This window comes from Neofelis nebulosa, chromosome 9 (genome assembly GCF_028018385.1).
Source record: "Neofelis nebulosa isolate mNeoNeb1 chromosome 9, mNeoNeb1.pri, whole genome shotgun sequence".
NCBI lineage: Eukaryota > Metazoa > Chordata > Mammalia > Carnivora > Felidae > Neofelis > Neofelis nebulosa.
Window position 1 is genome coordinate 69,680,611 of NC_080790.1, and position 18,794 is coordinate 69,699,404.

An 18,794-nucleotide genomic window follows, 5' to 3' on the forward strand; every position below is an offset into this window, starting at 1 on the left:
AGTAGAAAAAACAAAAATTGCAAATCTATAATGTAGATTCCATTCATAATAGAAACATTTAAAATTATATAGGTATAAACCTTAAAAATATATGTAAGACTTCTATGGAGACAACATACTCAGACAAAAATGACAAACTACACATTGTCTAATCACATTAGAATATGGGAATACTTATTTTGTGGAATTTCACACACTAACCAAAAATTTATATGGAAAAGTAAGAGCCAAGATAGGGGTGCCTGAATAGTTCAGTCAGTTAGGCATCCAACTTTGGCTCAGGTCATGATCTCTCTGCTCCTGAGTTGGAGCTCTGCATCAGGCTCTGTGCTGACAGCTTACAGCCTGGAGCCTGCTTCCAATTCTGTGTCTCCCTCTCTCTCTGCCCCTCCCCTACTCACACACTCTGTCTCTTTCTCTCAGAAATAAATAAACATTAAAAAAAAAAAGAGCCAAGATAAGAATGAAAAATTTAAAGGAGGTGACTTTCCTATATATATTTAATTATAATGCTTTAGTTAGTTTATTTTTTAATTTAAGAGAGAGAGAGAGAGAGAGAGAACAGCGGGGGAGAGGGTCAAAGAGAATCCCAAGCAGGCTCTGTGCTGTGCCTTGAGCTTGATCACACGACACTGGGCTCATTGCCAAAATCAAGAGTTGAACACTCTACCCACTGAACTACCCAGGCGCTCTTAAAAAAAATTTTTTTTTAATGTTTATTTATTTTTGACACAGAGAGAGAGAGAGACAGAGCATGAGTGAGGGAGGGGCAGAGAGTGAGGGAGACAGAATTGGAAGCAGCCTCCAGGTTCTGAGTTGTCAGCACAGACCCAGACGCAGGGCTCCAACTCACAGACCCTGAGACCCTGAGATCATGACTTGAGCTGAAGTCAGACACTCAACCGACTGAGCCACCCAGGCGCCCCCACCCCAAGCCAGGCGCTCTTAATGCTATAGATCTTGAAGAATGAAATATGACACAGGATACAAATCATGGAATTAAAAAGAGAATGCAGGAAGAAATCTACATGTATATAAAGCTAAATGAATCACAGGAGAGATATTAAAACACATTGAAGAAAGAATAAACTGTACAAATTGGAATAGATAAATGGACTGTATAATAAATGATTTGGGGCAGCTTGCTACCAAAAGCAAACTAGCTAAAACATATTCTAAATATGTGGTGCCAGATTTTACTTTGTTTAAAATGCAGAATATGTGCCCAATGATCAAACTAGCTAACTGGTTTGCATATACTAATTCATATATATTTATGTAAAAAGTAAGCACTTAAATGCCTGCCAATTTTAATTTAAATTATAAAATATTTTGATGAGTGAAGACAAAAATGTAATCTGACTACAGATGTCGCCTTAATTCTGTCTTTTCTATTCATATAATTTTACCACTCACAGCTTTATTATTTTATTTTACTTTATTGCAGATTTATTTATTTATTTATTTATTTATTTATTTATGTAAAGTTTTTATTTGAGTATAGTTGACACACAGTGTTACATTAGTTTTCGGTGTACAACATAGTGATTCAATAAGTCTACATGTTATGCTATGTTCATCACAAGTGTAGTTACCATCTGTCATGTCACCATACAATTCTATTACGATATCATTTGATTTTATTCCTATGTGATACTTTTTATTCTTATGTCTTATTCATTCTATAACTGAAAGCCTGTATCTTTTACTCCCTTTCATTCATTTTGCCCATTCCTTCACCCTGTTCCCCTCTGGCAACCTTCAGTTTATTTTAAATGGAGATATTCTGAAACAATGATATAGAGGTGGAGATTCAGATAAAATGTATCTTTCAACTTTCTACAGTTTTGTTAACTACTTATAATGGAGTCACTGATATGCTATTAGCAAGAACACTACGAACAGCATTTTTTTCTTGAAATAATTACATTGAACACTTAATATGTCAATTGAAAAGATTTGTTTGTATATAGTTCCAACGATAGAATAATAAAAGCTTGCATTTATATAGTAAGGATTGGCTATGTGGGAAATCTCATTCTTTTCTCTATTAATATAAAAACGTTACAAAAGGCTGGGAGTGAGGTAAATCAGGAAATACTGGTCAAAGAGTACAAACTTCCACTTACACGACGAGTGACTTCTGAGTTTCTAATGAGTGGATAGGAAAAGAAAGAGTAATTATGTAATGTGATAGAGGCTTTAGCTAATGTTATGGTGATAATCATTTTGCAATATATAATGGTATCAAATCAACATGTTTTACACCTTAAATTAAAAAAAAAGAAAAGTAAAAGAAAGAAAAAAAATAAGAGGAAAGACTCGTGTGATGTATTTTTTAGCTCTTGGGGTTTCCAACACGTTAAAAGAAAAAAAACTCCCTATTTTTCCTTAATTAATAATAAATTAATATTAATATTATTAACTCTCCATGCCTCAGTGTATTTAAATCTTAGCTTCATAATAACCAATCCATTTCAAATAAGGAGTCTTAACATAAAGAGATTAACTTGAGCACAAAGTTAATAAATAGCAGAATTGGGAATCAAATTTTGGCAGTGTAAGCCAGAGCTGAGTTATTTGTTCTCTTTTTTGGTTTTCTTCTTGACTTTGTTTGTTTCAAGTTTTTATTTATATTCCTGTTAGTTAGGATATAGTGTAATATCAGTTTCAGGAGTAGAATTTAGCGATTCACCACTTACATATAACACTCAGTGCTCATCACAACAAGTGCACTCTTTCACACCCATCACCCATTTAGACCCATCCCTCCACCCACCTCCCCTCCAGCGACCCTCAGTTTGTTCTCTACAGTTAAGAGTCAGTTTTATGATTTGTCTCTCTCCTCTTTTTTACCCCCCTGTTTATCTGTTTCATTTCTTAAATTCCACATATGAATGAAATCATATGGTATTTGTCTTTCTCTGACTGACTTATTTTGCTTAGCATCATACACTCTAGTTCCATTCACATCATTGAAAATGGAAAGGCTTTATTTGGTTTTTTAAAGCTTTCCTTCTTTATTTGAGAGAGAGAGAGCATGAGCAGGGGAGGGGGAGAGAGAGAGAGAGAGAGAGAGAGAGAGAGAGAGAGAGAGAGAGAATCCCAAGCAGGCTCCACACTACCAGCACAGAGCCAGATGTGGGGCTTGAATCCATGAATCATGAGATCATGACCTGAGCTGGAATCAAGAGTTGGAGGCTTAACTGACTGTGCCACCCAGGTGCTCCAAGATTGCATTCCTTTTTTGTGGCTGAGTAATATTCCATCGTGTGTGTGTGTGTGTGTGTGTGTGTGTGTGTGTGTGTGACATCATCTTTGTCCATTCATCAGTTGATGAACATTTGAGCTCTTTCCATAATTTGGCTACTGTTGATAATACTGCTATAAACATCTGGGTGCATGTATCCTTTTGAATCAAGGATTCAAAAGAATCCTTTTTGTACCCTTTGGGTAAATACATAGTAGCACAATTGCTGGATTGTGGGGTAGCTCTAGTTTTAACTTTTTGAGGAACCTCTGTATTATTTTCCAGAGTGGCTGCCTCAAGTTCCATTCCCGCCAACAGTGTAAGAGGGTTCCCCTTTCTCCATATTCCTGCCAGGTCCTGGTAACCATGATTCTACTTTCTATTTCTTTGAATTTGACTTTAGTGTTTTTTTAACCAGACTTATTTCACCAAGTGATTTCAAGATTATTATAAAGCTATAATAATCAAAACAGTATAGTACTGGCACAAACAAATCATTAAACATAGTAGAATAGAGAACCCAGAAATAGGCTGATACATATTTAGACAAGTAATTTTGAAAAGCTGAAAAATCTGTTGGAGTTAACATCTTGGGATTGATTTTAAAATTAAGATACAACCTATTTAACTCTTAAATACGAATGGAAGCCTACTTTTCCTAAATGTACTTTAACCAAATATATACATAATTATACTCATTTCTGACAATGAACACCTGTGTTTGAGTATTATAGGCAACCTATAACATTTATATATAGCAAGCTATAAATCATGTGCTGTTAACTCCAGGCAATTGATTTAAAAACAAAAACAACAACAACAAAAAAACTACATAGGAAAACAATGGAAAATAAAAGTGCAGCTGACCCTCAGGAGTAGAAAAAAACTTATAAAATGGACATTTTTATTTTTAACTGTTGGTGAACATATCAACAAGTCGATATGCCAAAAATTTTTAGTGTGGAATTTGATACCATTCGCTGGACTTCTATATGTGCTTATCATTTGACCCTTCAACTTACTTACAAAAGTTTATTCTATAAGATTACTCAAATGTATCAAACATGTTTTTCACAGGATGGTGTGGAATTATGAAGCAATGATAATAACTTAAAATCTGTTGGTAAATAATGGGAAAATATAGTGCTTCCATAAGTAGAAATACTTGTATTGACATTAAGAGATGATCAAAATGCATTAACTGGAAAAAAAAAGTAAGAAGAGCATGGACCTTTTAATAAGATCTTACTTTTAATTTTGTTCTTAAAATAAATTTAGGGGTGCCTTGGTGGCTCAGTCAGTTAACAGTCAGACTTGATTTTGGCTCAGGTTGTGATCTAATGGTTTATGAGTTCCAGTTATGTATCGGGCTCTGCCTTGACAACACAAAGTCTCCTTGGGATCCTGTCTCACTTCTCTCTGCTCCTCCCCTGCTTGCTGTCTATCTCCCTCTCAAAATAAGTTAAAAACAAACTAAAAAAAATGAATTTAAGGGTTATGGGCATTGAGGAGGGCACTTGTTGGGATGAACACTGGGTATTGTATGTAAGGGATGAATCAGGGGAATCTACCCCCAAAACCAAGAGTGCACTGTACACACTGTGTGTTAGCCAATTTGACAATAAGTTATATTAAAAAAAGAAAAAAAAAACATAAATTTAAAAAGAAAAAGTAAATTCAAAAATAAAATAAATCAAATTAGATTTATGTCATGTTAAAAATTGAGTGAAATGGTAAATGATGAATGGATTTAGTGAATTGGTGAATGGTGAATAAATTGATTAAACTGGTATTGGCATGAGATCCCAGATTTTCCCATTAGAAATCATCATCAACCTAATGGGTGCATTTACTTTTAATAATCTCAGTTAAAAAAATGTAACTCATGGAAGTAAACACAATATATTAATGGCATGGAGTGGAAAAAGACATTTTCTAGATCCCTGAACTGCTTTCCTTAAAATATACATAAAATATCTTTCTGAGTATATAATCATGCCCGTAATTTGTAAAAACAAACAAAGATATATGGCATAGAAAGTGAAACCTCTAAATCCTACATTTCAGATACAGTTACTGTTAATACTAAAAATTCACATGTAAGTTATGATTACTAAGATCTTTAAAATATGGCATTTCAATTGTATCCTTCAAGGCTGTAGGTTTTGAAATAATACATAAAGCTCCTTTTCTACAACATAAGGTCACTATTAGTTTACTGTGATTAGCAAATATGAAAATAATGGCATCATGAGGCAGAAGTTGTATTGATTCCTAAGCAAATTCCAGTGCAAGATGAACTGCAATAGGAGACAGGTGAAGATATCTTAAATACAGCCTTCATCAGGAAGAAAAAAAAAAGCCCTTAATTCTGCAGTTACAGCACTATTAACAGTATCCTTTTGTATTGTTCTTTAATAAAATCAGAAATAAGCATGTACACCAGGTTTGCATTCCCAGCCTAGTAGGGCACTGGCCTTATAGCAGGTTGTACTTCAACACCCACTCCAGTGGCTCGGAGCTCCACTTCCTCATGTTTCAGTAACTGCATTTCCAGTCTATTGTATTTCTTAATCCCTATATTATATAAATTCTACAACTTTAGTTTTTATTTTCACTTGAAGCTAAGTTTATTAAATGAAATGTTTTCTATTCCTCTAATATGATAATAATCTTGAGTTTTATTTTATTACAAAAAGTGAATGCTGTTTGTAAAAGCTATTGAGAGTTTTTTAAAAGGAAGACATGGAAAATTCTTAGGAATATTCCATGTGTGCTTGAAAAGACTGTATATTCTCTAAGTCAAAATATATTCTTAGAAGATCTACTTATTGATCATGCAGTTTGGTTCTTAAATATTTTTAGTTATTCTTTATCCAACTGATCAATTTTGGACTGAAAGTGGTATATGAAATTTTCTTATCAGTGTTTCTTGGTCTAGTTCTCCTTTTACTTTCTGTTTTATATATATATATATATATATATTATATATATATATATGTATATATATGTATGTATATATATATAATATATATATATATAATATATATATATACATATATATATTATATATATATATACACTCATTATTTTATATATATATGTACTCATTATCTTTGAAGGTGCACAAATATTCAATATTTTTGTATTATCATTGTGAATTTTAGTCTTTAGCATTATGGAGTGTTCATTTTTTTTCTTTTTAATGCTTAATCTAGTTTGCCTTAATTCTTCCTTCTGTGATATCAAGATTATATTCATTTGATATTATTCTTTCCAACTCTTTATTTTTTCATTTTTACAAATTTATTTATTTTTGAGAGAGAGATAGAGTGAGTGAGCAGTGGAGGAACAAACAGAGAGGAAGAGAGAGAATCTCAAGTAGGCTCTGAGCTGTCAGTGCAGAGCTTCACACAGGGCTCGATCTCACGAACTATGAGAGCATGCATGACCTGAGCCAAAATGAAGTGTCTGATGCTTAACCCACTGAACCATTCAGGTGTCCTCCCATTTTCTAGAGATAAAATTTACATAGTATAACATTCACCCAATTTAGTATAGAATTCTACTAATTTGGTAAGTGCATACTGTCAGGTTAACTGCCACCATAATCAAGGAATTGAACAATTTTATTACCTCTGAAAAACTGTGTCATGTCCTTTTCTAATTCAATCATCCCATGACCTACAGTTCTTGGAAATAACTGATATGTTTTCTGATTCCATATTTGCCTTTTTAAGAATGTTATATAGGGGCACCTGGGTGGCTCAGTCGGCTAAGCATCCATCTTCAGCTCAGGTCACGATCTCGCGGTCCGTGAGTTCGAGCCCCGCATTGGGCTCTGTGCTGACAGCTCAGAGCCTGGAGCCTGTTTCAGATTCTGTGTCTCCCTCTCTCTCTGACCCTCCCCCGTTCATGCTCTGTCTCTCTCTGTCTCAAAAATAAATAAACGTTAAAAAAATTTTTTTTAAAGAGAATGTTATGTAAATTGAATCATATGGTATGTCACCTATTGAATCTAGCTTCTTTAATTTAGCACAGAGGTCAGCAAACATTTTCTGTAAAGGACCAAAGAGTAACTATATTCAGCTTTGTGAGCAATACAGTGTCACAGCTACCAAACTTGGTAATTATAGCTTGAAACAGATTTAGACAATAGGTAAATGAATGGTGTGGCTATATTTGGCTCTTAGCAGGCCAGATTTACCTGATGGATTATAGTTTGCCAACTCAGGACTAGTATAATGCATTTAAGATCCATCCATGTTATTATGTTGTGAGTTGGTATTTTTATTGATGAGTAATATTCCATTACATGGATGTACCAAGTTTTCTTTATTTATGTCCATGGAGGAATTTAAGGACATTTGGGTTTTCAAAATGGTTCTAAGTCAATTCACCATAAACACTCTTATACAGGTACTAGATAAACATACTTTCTCATTACCCTTGTATAAACACCTAGTATTGACATTACTGGGTCATATAGTAAATGAATATTTAACTTGATGAGAAATTATCAAATTGTTTTCTAAAGTGTTGTGTCATAATACATTCCTATCATTGATGTATGAGACATCAAATTGTTCTATAACACTGTCAGCACTTGGTATAGTCAATTGTTCTTACTTTTAGCAATCCCAATCAGTGCATAGCAGTATACTATTGTAAGTTTTAATTTGCTTTACCTAATGCCTAATGATATTTAGCATCTGTCATATGCTTACTTTGCTATCCTTTTATCTTCTTGAATTGTCTGTTCAAAGTATTCAGAATTCTTTATTGGATTGTTTTCCTTTGTTGAGTTTTAACTGTTGTTTGATTATAATTTATAATATTCACTATCTTTCATTGTTTTGTTTTTATTTTTCATATGTTCTTAAAATATATACGTTAAACCTTTGATATATTTTATATCCATAGCTTTCTTTTTTTCCTTTTTTTCCTCCTTATTTTGTTTTCCAATTTTTAGCATTATTTGTCCTTTTTAAAGAGCTCTTTACTGTGTTTTTCATCTAATTTATTCTCATATGGTATCCTGCAAAAATATATATCAATATCTATATATTTATATTTATGCATTATTTTTGAGGTGAATTTATATTTTACTTTAGTTTATTTTCTGAGTTTAGTCAATTCTTATTTCCTACGTCAACTCTTTAGTATTTATATCCTGAATCTTTAAAGTCTAATTCAAGGAATTTTTTGTAATATCTACAAAAGTTTTTAAGAACATTAAATCACTTTAGGGCAGGGATTGTAAAACTATGGCCTTGGGCCTAATTTGGTTTACAATCTGTTTTTGGATAGTCCATGAGCTCAGAATGTCTATTACATTTTTGAAAGGTGGTAAAACAAAACGAGGAATATGCAGCAGAGACTAAGATCTAAAATGTTTCCTCTTTGGCATTTATAAAAAAGAGTTTTCCAGTCTCTGGTTTGGGTTTTGTGTTATAGCTTTACTTACTCTGGATTATAATTGAGTTTTGACAGGTGAATTTTCAGTGACTTGGCATTTTTTATTATTTATATTTTTAAATTATAGTAGTTTTGTATAGATGTGGCCTGCTATTTTCTGTTAATTTTTAATATTTTATATTTGATTAGACCACAGATAATAGAAAGATGTGATAGCTTTGGGTAGGATATTGGAGTTTTGAGGTTTGGGGGGGTTTTTGTTTTAAGAATGTGAAGTTACTTTAACATAACAATTTTGGGGGAAGGTGGTAAGTATTTTGACTTTCAATTCTTTTTCTCTTTCTGTAGAAACTTTAATACCCACCACTTGCTTCTTCTTCTTCAGTATCAAGTGTCCAGGTGACCACGTTCTCCTTTTAACTGACACTAAAGGCAGTGCCTTCCTAAGACCATCACTTTTTGCTCAGTGGCTTTAAAACTTCTCTTTAGATTCCCCAGGAAACACAACTCTCATCCACCAGGTCTCTGTTATTATTTTTCACTCAGGGTTGAACTACATCTTTTTGAGTATCATTTTCTCAATTTTAAGAAATAGTGTTTTCTCATCATTATCATGTATTCTCCATTTGATTCTGGTCCTGATTTGCAACCCAGAGATGGTTCTGATCATTTTGGAATACTTATCTACTTCTTTATGCAGACATTAATGTTCATAGCATTTTCTGTCTCTTTGCTATGTTATAATTATTGGCTATGATTGTTTTTATTTGCTGTCCTCTTGAATTGTTTGTATTTTTTGGAAAATACATAGAACTAGATTTAGGGGGGCTGCCATGAACATGGAGGAAACTGGCCATGCTTATTTATTCGAATTACTAGTATTTATTTATGAAAAACAAACATGGTTCTTTCTTTCTTTCTTTCTTTCTTTCTTTCTTTCTTTCTTTCTATATTAGAGAGAGAGAGTGCAGGGAGGGGCAGAGAGAGAAAGAGACAGAAGATCTGAAGCAGGCTACATGCTGACAGCAGACAGCCTGATGTGGGGCTTGAACCCAAAAACCACAAGGTCATGATCTGAGCCAAAACCTTGCACTTAACTAAGCTGTCCAAGTACCCCCAAACATGTCACTTTTTAGAAGCCCCTCTTATTCCACACTACTTTTTTTTTGATAGCAGATATGCATGGTATATGTATGTGTGTGTGTGTGTGTATATATATATATATATATACACATATATGCATATATATATGCATATAAGTGTGTATCATATCATGTGTATTTATCTGTATACATATATAAATATTTATGTATTTTTTAATGTTTAGTTTTTGAGAGAGAGAGAGAGAGAGAGACTGAGTGTGAGCAGGGTAGGGGCAGAGAGAGAGGGAGACACAGAGCCCAATGTGGAGCTCAAACTCACAGACTGCAAGATTATACACTGAGCCAAGGTCAGACACTTAACCAACTGAGCCACCCAGGTGCCCCTATAAATTTTTAAATGCTAGTTAGCCTCGTTTTTGAGAAAGCTTAAGCTCTATATTATTTGATGAATACATTTTTTTCCACTTGAAAGAAGACATTTCCTATGCCTGAATTTGTACTTACACATTAATTTGAAGGCTATCTCTATCTGAATTCCTCTGTAGACTTGATAGTTGACTTGAGCAGTTGTCAAGATGTGGTGCTCCGTTTTTTTATTATTTTTTCAAATATGCTAAGCTTGTTATTTTTCTTCTTTCTCTCTTTTCCTGGTCAGTTGACTGGTCAATATCCTCCATTTTACTTATATTAATTTTCAGGGCAAGTTTCTGTCACTCATAATTGAATCTCCTCTTCATTTTGTCCATGTATATTGGTTATACCCAAAAGATTATTATGGAGGGTGCTTCAACTTTTAGTTTGAGTAACAAAGTCAAGTTTCACAGCATCATGTATTTTCACAGATTTGGGTCCACTTTTTTTGTTTGTTTGTTTTTAATGTTTATTTTTTTACTTTGGTAGAGAGAGAAAGCGAGTGTGTGAGTGGAGTGAGGGGCAGAGAGAGAGAGGGAGAGAATCTCAAGTAGGTTCCATGCTGTGAGGGTGAGCCCAATGCTGAGCTTGATCTCACAAGACATGACCTGGGTTGAAATCAAGAGTCAGATGCTTAACTGACTGAGCCACCTAGGCATCCCTGGTCCACTGGTTTTCTAGGTAGTGAGATACTTTCTAAATTTAGGTGTTTTCAGGCACCTAATCAGTAAAACAGATGACAGAGAATTTTTTATAAAAGCCCTGAAATAGGTAAAGATTTATAGATTAGATTGTTGTCCATTTTAAGTTCTCTTGCATGGACGACTAAAGCACTTATCTAAAACTCATGACTCTGCATATTACTGACTGGATCTAGTCCTAATCTTTTCTTAAATTAACAAAACATTGTGTCCAGACATCTTAAGTGACTTGTACATTGTAATGACAATGCTGGTACTACAAATTAGGTTTTTTGATTACTTCTGAAATGAATTTTCTTATATACTACTGTATGCTAGACATTTGAATGGTAAGTCAACAATTTATATTTACCAATGAAAACCATACAAATTGTTCTATACTCTTATTCTAAGCAACAAATTTCATTGTTTTTAAGTAAGTAATTAAATATTTTAGCAATGTCAGACTTCAAAGAAAAAAGCAATTTACAGAGATAAATTAAATTATGTGAGGAAAAACAATCATGGGATTAGGGAAAGTGCTTAGCAAAGTTAGGAGTTATGATTCAGTAATCATATAGCCAATGGAGCCCTTCATATTTTAAAACATAGAGAATTAAAAGTCAAAATCCCAACTAGAATGAACTGTATGTGTCTCTTGCTTATTATTTTTGAATTCTAAATATGGAGTTTATTTGATGTTTCATATTATTTTGGGTAATCACAACAATATCCTTAGAAAATGGTGAGTCTACTCGTCCAGTGTCATATTATTAGAAGGCACATCTTCTGGGAAACTTCCTATTTTGCAATATTTTGTCCATACAAAATTCTTGCTTTTCATGTGGTTATTGTTTTTTTTGTTTTGTTTGTTTTTGTTTATTTTTAACACACTTTTTAATATTCATAAAGGACAACTTTTATTATAAGCCTGTGATTCAGTGGGTGACCACACCTGCTAATCTGCCTTACACAGCCCTGGCTTATGCCTGTTTTCCAGGTGTAATTGTTAATAGCACCCACTTTACTCTCAAAGGATTCCTCAGGGAGAATAAACTGTAATGCTGTCATATTTATGCCAACTCAGATCTCTTTAACCTTATCTGTTGTTGAGGCCTTTGGCCACTGTTTTGTATAGTTGTCACCATAGCAACCAGCTCTAAGTGGACTCAGGCCCACTGCTGCCACATTAACCACCCTCACAGAGCAAACTTCAACAGCACCTCATATTGAGATCTCATTCTGTGACTCTCGCTTCCCTTACTGAGGTTTTGCTGTTGATTCTGAAGCACAGATTCCAGAAAATGTGAATGACACTCACACATACAGGAAAAAAAACTTTGACCAACAAGAAGGGGATCTGAGGGACAAAGTATTCTTTCATCTTTTGGGATGGACTTCCTGAGGAGGAACAATATTAGATTCTCAAAGAAGGCAGTTCTGTGATATCAAGTCATAATTTGAGCATGATTCTAAGCAGTATTCAGCTAGTAATAAACCAACATATTCGCTTTTTCTCCTCCTTTCATTCCCCTTTCCTCTCACTTCTGCTTCCTTGGGATTGCTTTCCCTAATGAAGTAGCAAAAAATGAGCTTTTGTTTAAATCTCTGCATTTGTTAGAAACACATATAACTGTAAGTTGTAACTGTTGGAAAGCGATTTCATAGGTCCAGAAAAAATTTTAAGTATTTTTGATATCAGGTAGGACTCACTCAACCCAAGAGATGATATTATATGTATTGCACACACACACATGCACAAACACAAGTACACATATGTACATGCATATGCACATATATTAGATACATATGTATATACGTGTGGGTGTGTGTAGATGGGTTTGAATATGGGTATGTGTGCATGAAATGGGGTATAACTTCACCATTATTATCTTTACTCGAGATGCCTTTCAGTGTCCAGGAAGGTGAATTATTTGGAATAATAAATTTAAGAAGGAATATCATGGATATCCAAATATGCCAGGTACTGTTAGATGTTTTGACATTCATCCCTGCTTGCATTTACATGTCATGGCCACTCTGAAAAATGGAGGAATTAAGTCATCGGTTTTAGTTCCTATCACTTGTGGTGTGTTGTTATTACCTTTTTGTCAAAATTCTTATTTTCATGCCTTCTATGTTCCTTGCTATGAGTAGATTGATCTTCCTACCCACACTGATGTCACATTTGTCCATATGTCTTGATTAATCTAATGAAAAGTGAGGGTAAGCGTAACAAATGCCGCTTATGAACAAAATATTTGAGGGCCTGCAGAAGGTTTCCCATATGCACCTTTCCTCTTTTTCAAAATCTACATAAAACAAATTCACAGCTCACCCACAATGGGCATACAGTGCGAGCTAGAAATAAACCTCTGCTGTTGTGAGCCACAACTTTCAGGTCATTTGTCCTGAAGCATACAGACTATTCTGATTTATATTCCGTTAATAAATGGTGGTGAAAACATCTAAGTGTTTTGATCTTACACAGAGAAAGTCAGAATACCTATCCTGTTCTCAAAAGGTATGGAACATCATTTGGGACACAAGAACACAAACATAAAATGTAAAGGAAAATGTTAGGAAATTCCTATAAAATCCTGAACAAGGGACAGTCAATAGTTGTTAGAGGATTTCAGATGACAGAATGATCTTAAATTATACTACCATTTTTCCCCCATGACATAATTTCTTCTTTTCCATACCCTGAATTTACTATATTTTATTTCATGCATTTTTGCAAAAAATAAGTAAGCAATCCTCTATTTGAATCTATTAACTGTACGCACATCTCACTATATTAACGTATCATACACATTGTAAATATACAAAGACGAAAGGCAAAATCACTGGACCATCTTGTTGACTTATTTGGTTCCTACTTAAGACTCCTAATGATTGTGCTTCTATTAAAACCTTTAGACTTTCAATATGTATTGAAGACTTATGATTTGGTTACAAGAAACAAAACACTGTCCATACTAAGCACAAATATAAACAATTAGATGAATACTGGGGCTCCACAGAAACCAAGGACGCCCAAGTTTAGACAAGTGACTAATTTCAAGGTTGTTCTAGAGAGCCAAGAATCTGGTTTTGCAAAAAAAAAAAAAAAAAAAAAAAAAAAAAAAAAAAATGTATACAGTGGTCAGCATAGGAATTGACTTCCACTCAGCCTACAAAAAATAGGGACTGTTCCAAAATACATAACAGGTTTGAATAAAGGACTGAGGGAGAAAAAAGTCAAATTCTAACAATAGCCAATTGAAAGTCTCTATATCCCCAGTTTTTGCTACTTATTCACATTCAGGCTTATGCTGTTTAGCATATCTCAAAACTTTCATTTCAACCCATTGGATGTTACCCTAATAACTCTCACTCACCTAATCCACTTAAGTGTAGAAATAGTAACCATGTTACATGATAGTAACATTAATCACAGAACTAATAGGAAATGATAAAGTGGTAGTTCAGATCAATGAAAAATTAAACTTCTGCCTCAATATTTAGTACCGTTCAGCATCCATTTAAATATTTCACATATAACAGACATAAACATTAGGAAAATATTTACAAAATAATCTCATAATGCTGGTAATATAATTCTCAGAGAAGATTTCGGGAAAAACCATACTAAGTCTGGGTATTGAAAAGCCAAAGTTGCATTAATTTATTTGCTCACACTCAAGATTAAATTTATCATACACAGACTGCAGAGGGGAAACTGACAGGACTATTCTTCTTTTGGTTGCAATTCTTTATTACCTTTCCCTAAAGATCAACATCACTGTTTCTGTGTTATTAAAGACATTAATCTAAAAATATCTCAAATGACCCTAACAATTGACTTGCTAGTGTGAATGGTTTGCTCAGCTGACTGATCATGTTAATTAGATTGGTGAACTACAGAAAATATTCTGTTTTAATATGATACTTTTTGAGAGCTTGGAACCTCCAGACAATTAATTTGCTGTGAAAGAAGATCTTCAGAATCAAAGTAAAAAGAGCTAATGTAAAACTGAATCGTTTATAGAATTAAATATTCTCATCCATGGAGTTCTTTAGGACCTAGATACCATTCGAGGAAGACCTTCCAATGGAGTGTATTAATATTGGAACACTATGTCAAAATGTCAGACTCATTTTATTAGAATGCTTTCTACTATGTGGTTTAGATTTGGAAAAAAGAAAAAGAAAAACTAATGTAACAACAAAATAAATTAGCTTTCTACCTATTTTGATAGTTATGGGGTGTCACCTGCCCTACATTAAGAGGCGGCTCTACACGCACTTCATTCTTACACGTTCTCAGTACACGTCGGTTGTTGTCTATAGTGAAGGTTTAACGGAAACTGGGTGAGGAGTGATTCAATTTGGAAAAACACATAAAGACAAACTGTAACTCAATGATGTAAATAAAGAGTGGCAATGTTAAAAAATATTGGTAATTTCAGGTAAGTACCCGGGGGGGATCACATAGCAAGTGGACATAGATGTAGCATTTATGAAGGATCAAAAGACAAGCAAGATCAACATTTTTTTTTTGAGGAGTCATTTCAATGTATTTCCTAGTATTGTTTACACGGTTCAAAAGTCAGAGATCTCTTTACATTAATATCACTTTACATTATGAAATGGCAACAAAATTCATGCTTGTTCTTCTACTTGCTACTGTCACTTTGAGTAAATGCAAACATCTTATCAGGTGTTCATGGTCTCTCTCTAGCATTGTCCCTCACTTACCTGGCACTTTATTTCCATGCTGTAGCTATACTGAATATCCAGGGAGTCCTAAAATACTTCCAGTCCTTTCTGCTGCATGAACTCTACACATTCACCCCCACACCCATTCCTCATCTCTTAACATGGCTGACTCCTATTCTTCAAATACCAGCTTAAATATACTTTCTCAGGGTAGCTCTCACCCATTGCTTAATCCCAAGAAGTTTCCTCCTGCTATCTGCCCTCAAGTACCATGTTATGTTCTTCAATATCTTTAATACAATGTGCAGCTATGTGTTTGTATTAATTACATACAAGGTAAGCTGATGGTAAAGAAACAAACAATATAAAAAACCTAACATTGAGAGTCAGTGCTTGAATGAGGTAGAATTTGATTTCTTACTCTTCAAACAGTATGAAGGTGAATGGTACTGTGTCCAGGGTGGAGGCTCTGTAATCTTCATCACTTGTTTTTTTATCTTTGCATTTGAAACAGTTTTAATTTTTCACCAGCTACCAGGCAAAGGGACAGAAAGAAGCTGAAAACAAAGACCATGAGAGTGGAAGCTCTACAATGCATCCCTACTGATCAAAACATAACTAATTAATTTACTGGTCACATGTCCAATTAATTTAGTGGCAAGAAAGAAGGGGAGAATGAATAGTGGAGGACAGAGGAGTCTTGCTAAGGTAAAGTTTTTAAAGGATTTAATGTCTGCATTCTCCATTAGACTATAAGCTCCATGAAGGCAGAAACATAATTATTTTGTTAAATTATTATTTAGCTTAGTGTCTGGAACAGAATGATACTTTAATTCAATAAACAATTGAGAATCATTACACTAACATATTTTATTATAACGCTCATAAGTATCTGCTTTTATGTGCATTTTCTGTCTTCCCTAACAAATTGTAAGCTCCAAAAGAGTAGGGATCTTTGCTATTAATTTCAAACTTTGTTTCTAGTAATTAGTACACTGTAGACATTCAATAAATGCAGGTTGAATTAATAAATAAATGTAAAAATACAGTCTGTTCCCCATTTTATAGGATTTTAACAAGGTTGAGCAGCTGACAGATTCCAGAGCTCTTTCTTCTATACCAATATTTCTCAATATTTTTCTCATCATCATTCCTACGCATTCAAGGCGCCAGGTTAGACATTTTTTCTACTCAATGCGCCATGGAAGTTTAATACTATGTATCTGCGTGTCTGTTTATGTGACGTGGCCTTTTGGGAGGCCACAGACTATTGTAACATTTAAGAAATTTTCGCCTCTCTCCCTCCCTCAGAATCAATTTTTGCACCCTTTTGCACCCATTCTAACTCTGTTAGAATGCCCGCTCTATACCAGGACACTTAATGTTTTAGTTTATATTAAGGGTTTCAAGGGATTTCATTCAGCGATATCATGGATAAAACATGAAAAATCAAAATAAATTTTGCTAAAGTAATGTGCAAAACTGTGATTTTAAAAGCCAAGTATATGACCTAACAAAAATTAAACTTAGTCTACCTTTCCATTGTTTTTAATTTACACATTTGTCTATGGATATCTAGAGGTATCATTACTTGAGTTATCATGATTTGTTAGGCACAGGTCCAGTGCTGCACACAAGTTTTCTGATGAGAAGCCCATTCTGTAAGATAAATTGTTTGAAATTTTTGGGTTCAGTATACTTCAAGGTAGTATAAAAAAATGAAAGGATCGGGGCGCCTGGGTGGCTCAGTCGGTTAAGTGGCCAACTTCGGCTCAGGTCATGATCTCACGGCCCGTGAGTTCGAGCCCCGCGTCGGCTCTGTGCTGACCGCTCAGAGCCTGGAGCCTGTTTCCGATTCTGTGTCTCCCTCTGTCTCTGACCCTCCCCCGTTCATGCTCTGTCTGTGTCTCAACAATGAATAAATGTTAAAAAATAAATAAATAAATAAATAAATAAATAAATAAATAAAGGATTTACTGGGATAGCTGGAAGGGGCAAAAAATACTATAAAATATGGGTATGGAAAAGATTACTTGAAGTTTTTTGATTAAAATCATTAGTGCTTATGTATAGTATAACAATTTTATGATATATATATTTATAATAAATGGTATTCAAATCTGCAATTTCCTTGTCATATTGCATGACTTAACAAGAGGAAATTTTCAAGTCAGTGTGCCAGTATCTTATTAATTAATTACAAATCAAGATTTTTATTAATTGTACTTCAGAGTAGATGATGATGATGCAACATTACTGGGACTAAGTCTTTAAACAACTGATGCAGTTCTATAGAACTCCAAATTGTGATGCTATACTCTACTTATGAAAATTTTTTTTGCTTTAAAAAAATTCAATGTTTCATGAGTTAATTTTGACAGTTTGTCTCCTCCATGCATTTTTGTAAAGATATTTTAATAAAAATAATTAAGGTTATGTTCAAGGATGGAAAAGGATATAATTTCAGAACAACAATGGTGAACCACACAAAATAAAACAAATTCTGACAACAGAACAAAATATTGGTTTGAATAGTCTAAGCACTAACATGCCATTTATCCAAAAATCATTTTTCTGGCAACCTGAATACTCTGGAATAGCCAACAGGCAACAAGAAAATTAAACAAAAAGCAAACTGCTAAATACCAGCCACAACAAGTGTATATTTGATTCATATTTGAAAGTTCTTATATTGGGGCTCCTGTGTGGCTCAGTCAGTTAAGCACCCAACTCTTGATTTCCCCTGGGGTCATGATCTCATAGTTCGTGAGTCTGACACCCACATCAGGCTCTGTGCTGACAGTGCAGAGCCTGCTTGAGATTCTCTGTCTCCCTCTCTGCCCTTCCCCTACTTGCATTCTCTCTCTCTCTCTCTCTCTCTCTCAATAAATAAATAAATAAATAAATAAATAAATAAATAAATAAATAAATAAACATTATAAAAAAAATAAAGTTTCATATTCAAGCCTCATCCATGGACACATAACTGTGATAGTATTTATCACTTTAGTTACAATCGGTGAGTTATTCTCCTTATCTTATTAAATTAAAAATTCCTTAGTGTTAAGACTATTAAATTTAATATCACCTAGGAGAATAGAATAATATTGAAACTAAGATGTAGAAAATAAGTTTCATCCAAAGATGACTAACTCAGGTAGCATATCTTGTTCATCTTTGTTATCCATGTAATACTGACCTCAGTGTTTGCATATTATTATCTGTGCT

At 33.9% G+C, this 18,794-nt stretch overlaps 1 long non-coding RNA gene across 1 annotated transcript in view; it reads right to left on the reverse strand.

The window, feature by feature from the left end:
- Window positions 1-2,067: 2,067 nt before the first annotated feature.
- LOC131486220 (uncharacterized) overlaps window positions 2,068-18,794 on the reverse strand; it is a 141,337-nt gene continuing 124,610 nt past the window's right edge. The window contains exon 3 of the long non-coding RNA XR_009249244.1: window positions 2,068-2,151. This is a non-coding gene — a long non-coding RNA (uncharacterized LOC131486220). The remainder of the gene's footprint in view (window positions 2,152-18,794) is intronic.